At 37.4% G+C, this 7711-nt stretch overlaps 1 pseudogene; it reads right to left on the bottom strand.

Annotated features, from left to right (window-relative positions):
• Positions 1-5464: 5464 nt before the first annotated feature.
• Positions 5465-5583, bottom strand: LOC138890870 (5S ribosomal RNA; annotated as a pseudogene).
• Positions 5584-7711: the final 2128 nt, after the last annotated feature.

A 7711-nucleotide genomic window follows, 5' to 3' on the forward strand; every position in this document is an offset into this window, starting at 1 on the left:
ATCAAGAGTAGGACTCCCCTACTATATAAAGGGGGTCTGATCATTTGTAAAACGGATCATACTTACACAATACAAAGCAATATACTGTCATTTTCTAGCTTTCATTATCTTGTTGCCCCGTATATAAGTTAGTTGAAACATCTTTTGGTTTAAGGATGACTGAACTCGAGGGCCAATGCTATTCAATTCGTGTGGTTTGCATTTATTCTTTTATCATCAATTTCAATATTAATTTATTCTTCTTAATCTGTACCAAGTTATATCATGTATCCTTAAAAACGCGTATAAATTCAATTGTTATCCTATTTTAGGGTAAACACTAAGATCTCCATAGTTCTTCAACTTTGGGAACTTGAAATTATTGTTTAGTGAACTTGAAATTAATGCTTGATTATTATTAAAATTGTTTAAGTGTTAATTTGTGATTAATCTTTTTAGTTCAAATACTGATATAATGATTTACTTTAAATTCTCAAAACTCCATTGTTGGTCCTTAGAAAGTGTTGAAGACAATAAAGTGGGTTTTGTGATTTGGTGTTATTTAACTAAATTGGTGACTGAGTGTCATTTATGTTAGTGGTTGGAGGCTTCGTTTCTAATTTGAGATCATTTAGAGTAGATTTGAGGTGGTTTGATCGAAATTGAAATTTGAAAGAATACTTTGTTGAACAACGCAAAAACCTTATGCCAATCAGACAAGATTTTATGAACAATTTAATAGAGAGACTGAACACATATACATGAAATCATGTCAACATGGTAGAGTTTGGTGTAAAATTGAATAAGCATTAAGTCATGCCAATTGGATATTCAAACTTCTGAAGCAAAAAGCCGTCATCTCGAACGAAATATACAAATTTAGTCCCTTGTTTAACATGGCCATAATCGTTCCAAGCTTTCTGGAAGCATGTGACCATCCTATCATGAAATCCATACGATATGCTAACATTCTCACTCTGAGTTTACCATCTTCCGTAGCGAACTACTCGACCTCTAAAAATTCAACCTTCGCGAGACACCTCCCACTATGTCCTTCCTCATCTTTTGTTACCCAAATACTGCCTCAAATCATAATCCATCTTTGTAGCATCCAAACTGATAAATGCCACCAACTCTGAGCCACCATAAAGATCATCCCTCTCGAACCATTCAACACCAAAAGCACGGATCCAACCTCGAAGCCGCCACACATCACCATCTCTGATAACCGCCTCTTTGGTACCATTCCACAACACCCTGCCCCGAAAGCAAACCAAAGAAGACCATCACACCGATGAGCCTCAATACATTCAAACAAGGATGACGACACCACAATATTAACAAGAGTTCCACTAGATTAGGACATATCCAATCTCGCGACTCCATCAACCAACACTTGAACATCTATAGTCTAATTGCGTCTCCTTCGCTGGAATCAAATGTTGAATCTATGGATCTTGAATTGATTAATCCTCCTCCCGAACTATTCATTTCCGTGTCACATAAGTAAGCATCCTACAATTCACATCGGCACTACGCGATAACAATTCATGAACATCACAATACACTGTGCATAGCCTCGAAACCATAGGAAACATCAATATTGGGCTGAAATGACAGAACACTCCTCTACAAGACGACAATATTAGTCTGCCTGCATACTCAGGTAAAAAGATCCTGCACCGCATCTGTAACATTTTCACAATTCGTTAGTGCCCAACTGATTAAAAGTGCCTGACGTCGCGTATGAATGAGTAGGAAGTCACCGAAGGCATAAGCTTCAACGAAACCATATCGCACGACGCGGAATCAAGGAAGGGAAGTTCTCCTAACAACCATGTAGCCTCTTGAAGATAAGTACAGACGTCTCCGTACTGATCCACAAGACTCTACTAGACTAACTCATGATTCATGAGACCTAAGTGAACCTAGTGCGCTGATACCAAGCTGTCATGACCCAAAACCCACTATAGGTCATGATGGCGCCCAACATTACTGTTAGGCAAGCCAACGGTGCACTACCAACTTAATTATGCATTTTATTATTTTCAAAATTGTGAATATTAGATAAAGAAATCAACGCATTAAAATCATGAAAACTTACAATTGAAATAGAATAGATAATAAAAGTGTGTAAATGCTAAACAAAATCACACTCAACTTCTAGAACATCCCAAAATCCGGTGTCACAAGTGCGTGAGCGTCTATTAAAGAGTGCAATAATAATACAACATCTTTCTGGAATATAAAATAGAAAGGATAAAGTAAATAAATAAGATGAACACTCTGTAGGTTGCAATGCGTAGCATAGAAATTAGGTCACCATAAAGGCTCCTCAGCAGTTGCCCTTACACACCAAGATGGCCATTAAATGAACCTGTCAGATCCTACACATTTAGTGCAGAAGTGTAAGATGGGAGTATTTAAACCAACGCGTACGCAGTAAGTATCTAGCCTAACATCTAGAGAAGTAGTGACAAGGGGTTGACATCGACACTTACTAGTGGTCCAATAAATCAATATGATAACTCATAACAGATATGAAGCACAACAGTAGTAGTGAGATAAAAATTGTAACTAACATAATCTTCCAAAAAATTCTTTTAACGATATAAACCTCTCAAATCTCATGTGCCATCTCAACAGATCTAAAATATCAAATGCAATCTCAAACGGATAAGGAATACTATATAAAATTCTAGGTCTCAATAGAAGGGGGATCTCGTGAATATCCGGACTGCTAGCGGTATAACGCACGATTATGCCTAGGTCGTACGACCCAATCCAAAGTGGTGTATACACTGCTGAGGGTTAACCAGTGCAAACCAGAGATGCATCTTAACATACTATCGAGGCGTTCGGCCCGATCCACAAGAAAGGGAGAAACTTATCGAATTACGAGTCACGTGCTTACAATACAAGTGTAGAAGAATAAAGTAAACAAGACTTTTACCATTTATCAAATATCTCGCCAAACAACTCAAGGTGATAAAGCTTGGCCTAATACATTTCCAAATAAATTTCAATTATAAATTCACTTAATTAATCTAGCAAAATGAGTTCAAATATTACATGATAAATTCCTAAGTCTACCTGAACATAAACATGCTTTTAGCTACATACGGAGTCTCGTCACCTCGTACGTACGTAGCACCCATAACTAGTAACATATAACAATTTAATACCTACGGGGCAGATTCTCTCTCACAAAGTTAGACAGGAGACTTACCTCGCAACGAAGTTCCATAACCGGCTCCAACGCCTCTCTAACATATCAAACCAATGTCTATCGGTCTTAAACTAGTCATACAACGTGCAAATTAATAAAAATATACTCCCATACTCATAATTAGTCAATTTATAATAATTTTCAACTCTGATGAAAATTCAACCAAGTCAACCCTCAGACCCACGTGCCCAGATTTCAAAAAGTTTCGAAGACAAACATTACCCATAATACCACGAACTCAAATATATAATTTATTCCTAATTCCTTGTCCAATTTCATGGTCAAAAAAATACTATTTCCAGGTTTTCTTCCTAAACTTTCAAAATTCCTATCAAATATCCATCATAAAATCCATATATAACCCATGTATTTAACTCAAAACAAGTAGGAATAATTACCTTACGATATTTGGAAAAGACGATCTTCAAGAATCACCCCAAATCACATGAGCTCTAAGAACTTAAAAGTGATGAAATAAGCTCAAAATTCCGAAATTAGATGTTTAATACACCTGTCATTATCCATGTGATCATGGTTAACAAAAGTTTAGCATCATTTCCTTCATCACAATAGTGGCCAAATTTTTGCGATCGCGATGTACAAATGTTTTCTTTTTACAGATACCCTTCAGTATAATGGCCATAACTTTTTGAATAGAATTCTAAATGATAAATAGTTTGATTTTATGAAATTTGGATTCAAAGGGATACAACTTTCATTTTCGGAGTATCACCAAGTTCCTTATAGATTGTAAAATAGAAGCTTTTGAAGTTAGACCACTGAAAGCAAAATTTCCTTCTACGGGATCGCGAATTTCCTTCCGTGATCGCGATTCACAAGGCCTGGAACAACACTTTTCTCTTCACGATTGCAACCCTTTCTTCGCGATCGCGAAGAAGGATGCACCAAATCTCAGAAACAATAGCTCAAACATAGCAAAATGACTCGTAGCCCATCCGAAATACAACCGAGGCCCCCGTTACCCCGTCCAATCATACCAACCATTCCCAAAACATGATGCAAACTTGCTCGAGGCCTCAAATCACACTATAAAACATTCAAACAATGAATTAACAATTAAAACCTTTCTTTCAACTTTTAAACTTGGCCGAAGAGGGTCGAATTACACTTAAACATTTCAGAATGACGCCAAACTTTACGTGCAAGTCATAAATCATGATACGAACCTATTCCAAGGTTTGGAATCCCAAACAGACATCAATAAAATCAAATTTCACTTTAAACCAATCTTAGGAAATTCTAAAACCTTTAAAATGCCAACTTTCCACAATAAGCGCCAAAATGACTTCGAACCATCTGATACTCAACCCGAACATACGCCCAAGTCTGAAATCATCATACAAACCTATTGGAATATTCAAATACCTATTCCGGGGTCTTTTACTCAAAAGTCAAACCTTGATCAACTCTTCCAACTTAATGCTTCCGAATTGAGAATTTTTTATCTGAATCAACTTCGTACCGCCCGAAATCCGATTCTGACTTTGTGTACAAGTCATAAAACATGAAGTGAAGCTATTAAAGGCCTAAAATCGCCGGTCGTGGTTGGTAATCATGGTTTTCAATAGCTACCTTTTAAATACTTCTGAGGGGGTCACCAATCAAGTACTACGCTCGCCCAAACACGCTTAACTTCGTAGTTCTGATGGGTTTCGGTGCATTAGTGATAGTATGATCGCATCCAACATTCCTTGCACTCTAAATTCTCTTAATACCTTTCCTCCTTCCGCTTTACGTGCGAAAGTGTAAAGACTTAAAACGACATAACTTTATGCTCATTTATCCGTTTTAGCGATTTCTCCTTTTCTTTTATGTATTTTTTGCGGGCAAAAGGATTGACCAATAACAACAAGCTTCACTCGACGATAATATCACATTTATAGGGCCCAACATGCCTATCACACTTGGCCGCATGGAACGGCCACATCGCTACTAGACGTTTTACGAATTCCGCCTTCAAGGCCAAGGAGTAGTGACATGTCAAATGCAACAATGTTAAGCCCGTAAGGTCGTGGTTGGCAATCGTGATTTACAATATCTACCTTTTAAATATTTTCCTTATTTTCCTTATTTATTGTATATTGTCTTTTTCATTTTTTCCATAATTATTTTCTTTTAAAAAATTATTGTTTCATGTAAAAAACATTGTTTGCAATGCTTAAAACTCATTTGTGAATTTACTAGATCTACCATGGATATATTAAAAGAAGTAAGACACAAATTTTGCCAAAAATAGGGATACAACACGAGGACTTCCGAGGGGGTCACCTATCCTAGTATTACTCTGGCCCAAGTACACTTAACTTCGAAGTTCTAATGGGCTCCGATGCGTTAGTGCTGGTATGATCGTATTCGACATTGCTTGCACTCTAAATTCGTTTAATACCTTTCTTCCTTCCGCTTTAGGTGCGAATGTGTAAAACCTTAAAACGATATAAGTTTACGGTCATTTATCCGTTTTATGCAATTCATTTTTTGATTTTATGTATATTTAATGGGCAAACACGTTGACCAATAACAACAAGTTGCGCTCGATGATAATTTCACAATTAGTGGGCCCGAAATGCCTATCACATTAGGCCGCATGGAATTAAGACATCACAACTGACATTTCACAAATGCCTCCTTCGACGCCAAGGCGTAGTGACATGTCAAGTGCAACAGTGTTAAGCTCGTAAGGTCATGGTTGGTAATCGTGATTTACAATATCTACCTTTTAAATATCTTTCATATTTTTTATTTATTGTATATTACCTTTTTTATTTTTTTCTATATTTATTCTTTAAAAAATATTATTACATGTAAAAATATCATTTACAATGCTTAAAACTCATTAGTGAATTTATTAGATCTATCATCGATATATTAGGCCTATCGTAGTTACTTATTATAATATATCGACGGTAGATCTAATAAATTCACAAATGAGTTTTACGCATTGTAAACTATATTTTTTTAATTGAAATAATAATTTCTTTAAAGAGGATGATTATGGAAACGATCAAAAAGGCAATATAAAATAAATAATAAAAATAAGAAATATATTTAAAAGGTAGATATAGTAAATAACGATTACCAACCTCGACATTACGGGCTTAACAATGTTGCACTTGACATGTCACTACGCCTTGGCCTCGATGGCGGCATCTGTAAAATGTCGAGGTGTGATGTTGTCATTCCATGTGGCCTAGTGTAATAGGCATGTTGGGCCCTTTAATTGTGATATTATCGTTGAGCGCGGTTTGTTGTTATTGGTCAATACCTTTGCCCGAAAAAATGCATAAAATCAAAAGAGGAATTGCGTAAAATTGATAAATGAGCGTAAAGGCACGATGTCCTAATAGCGAACGTGAAGCTTACCCAAACCTATGCGAACACAGGACTATCATCGAGAACACGTAGGCAAATTCCCTAGAGTCTCATTTGACCAGCTTCCTCTACATGAGCGCGGGACCCTCATCACGAATGCATAGTCTTATAACCTAAGAGCTTCACGAACGCTGGGACTTCATTGCGAACACGAAGCACAAATCCTCACCTGCCTCCAGCTCCTCTTCATGAACGCCGAACTCCCCTCGTGAATGCGAAAAAGGAAACCACTAACTGGAAACACTAGAAATTCTGCAACTTCCACAAGTCCAATTTTTTCCCGTTAACCACCCGGAATCCACCCGAGGCTCCTGGGACCTCAATCAAACATACCAACAAGTCCTATAACACCATACAAACTTAGTCGAGCCCTCAAATCACATCAAATAAAGTTAAAATCACGAATCACCCTCAAATTCAAACATAATGAACTTTGAAACTTCAGACTTCTACAACTGATGACAAAACCTATCAAATCACGTCTGATTGAACAAATGAAACTCCGATCTGGAGTCGTCTTCACACAGCTCCAACAACGGTGAAATATCCTAGAACTCAAGCTTTTGTTTTAGGGACTAAGTGTCCCAAATCATTCCAAAACCAAAAACCAGAACCTCCCAGCAAGTTACATAAGCAGTAATTAGTTGATCAAGGTTAATGCTCTCAAAATGACCAGCCAGGTCGTTACATCCTCCATTTCTTAAAATAATCGTTTGTTCTTGAACGAGCATAGAGACATACTTGAAGTGGTGAAAAGATGAGGATAACAGCTGTGCATATCATGTTTGGCCTTCCAAGTCGCCTCCTCGACTAGCCGACCCCTCAACTAAACCTTCACTAAAGTAATGTTCTTTGACCTCAGTTTTCGAACCTTCGCATCCAAAATAGCTACTGCCTCCTCAACATAAGGTAGATCCTTGTCCAACTAGACTAAGCTGAAATCCAACACATGAGACGGATCACCGTGATACTTCCGAAGAATAGAAACATGTAATACCGGATGAACTCCTACTAGACGGGGAGGCAAGGCAAGCTCATAAGCAACCTCCCCAGCTCTCCGCAACACCTCGAATGTGCCAATAAACCTTGGGCTCAGCTTTACCTTCTTTCTGA

This window comes from Nicotiana sylvestris, chromosome 4, assembly GCF_000393655.2.
Source record: "Nicotiana sylvestris chromosome 4, ASM39365v2, whole genome shotgun sequence".
Classification (NCBI taxonomy): Eukaryota; Viridiplantae; Streptophyta; class Magnoliopsida; order Solanales; family Solanaceae; genus Nicotiana; species Nicotiana sylvestris.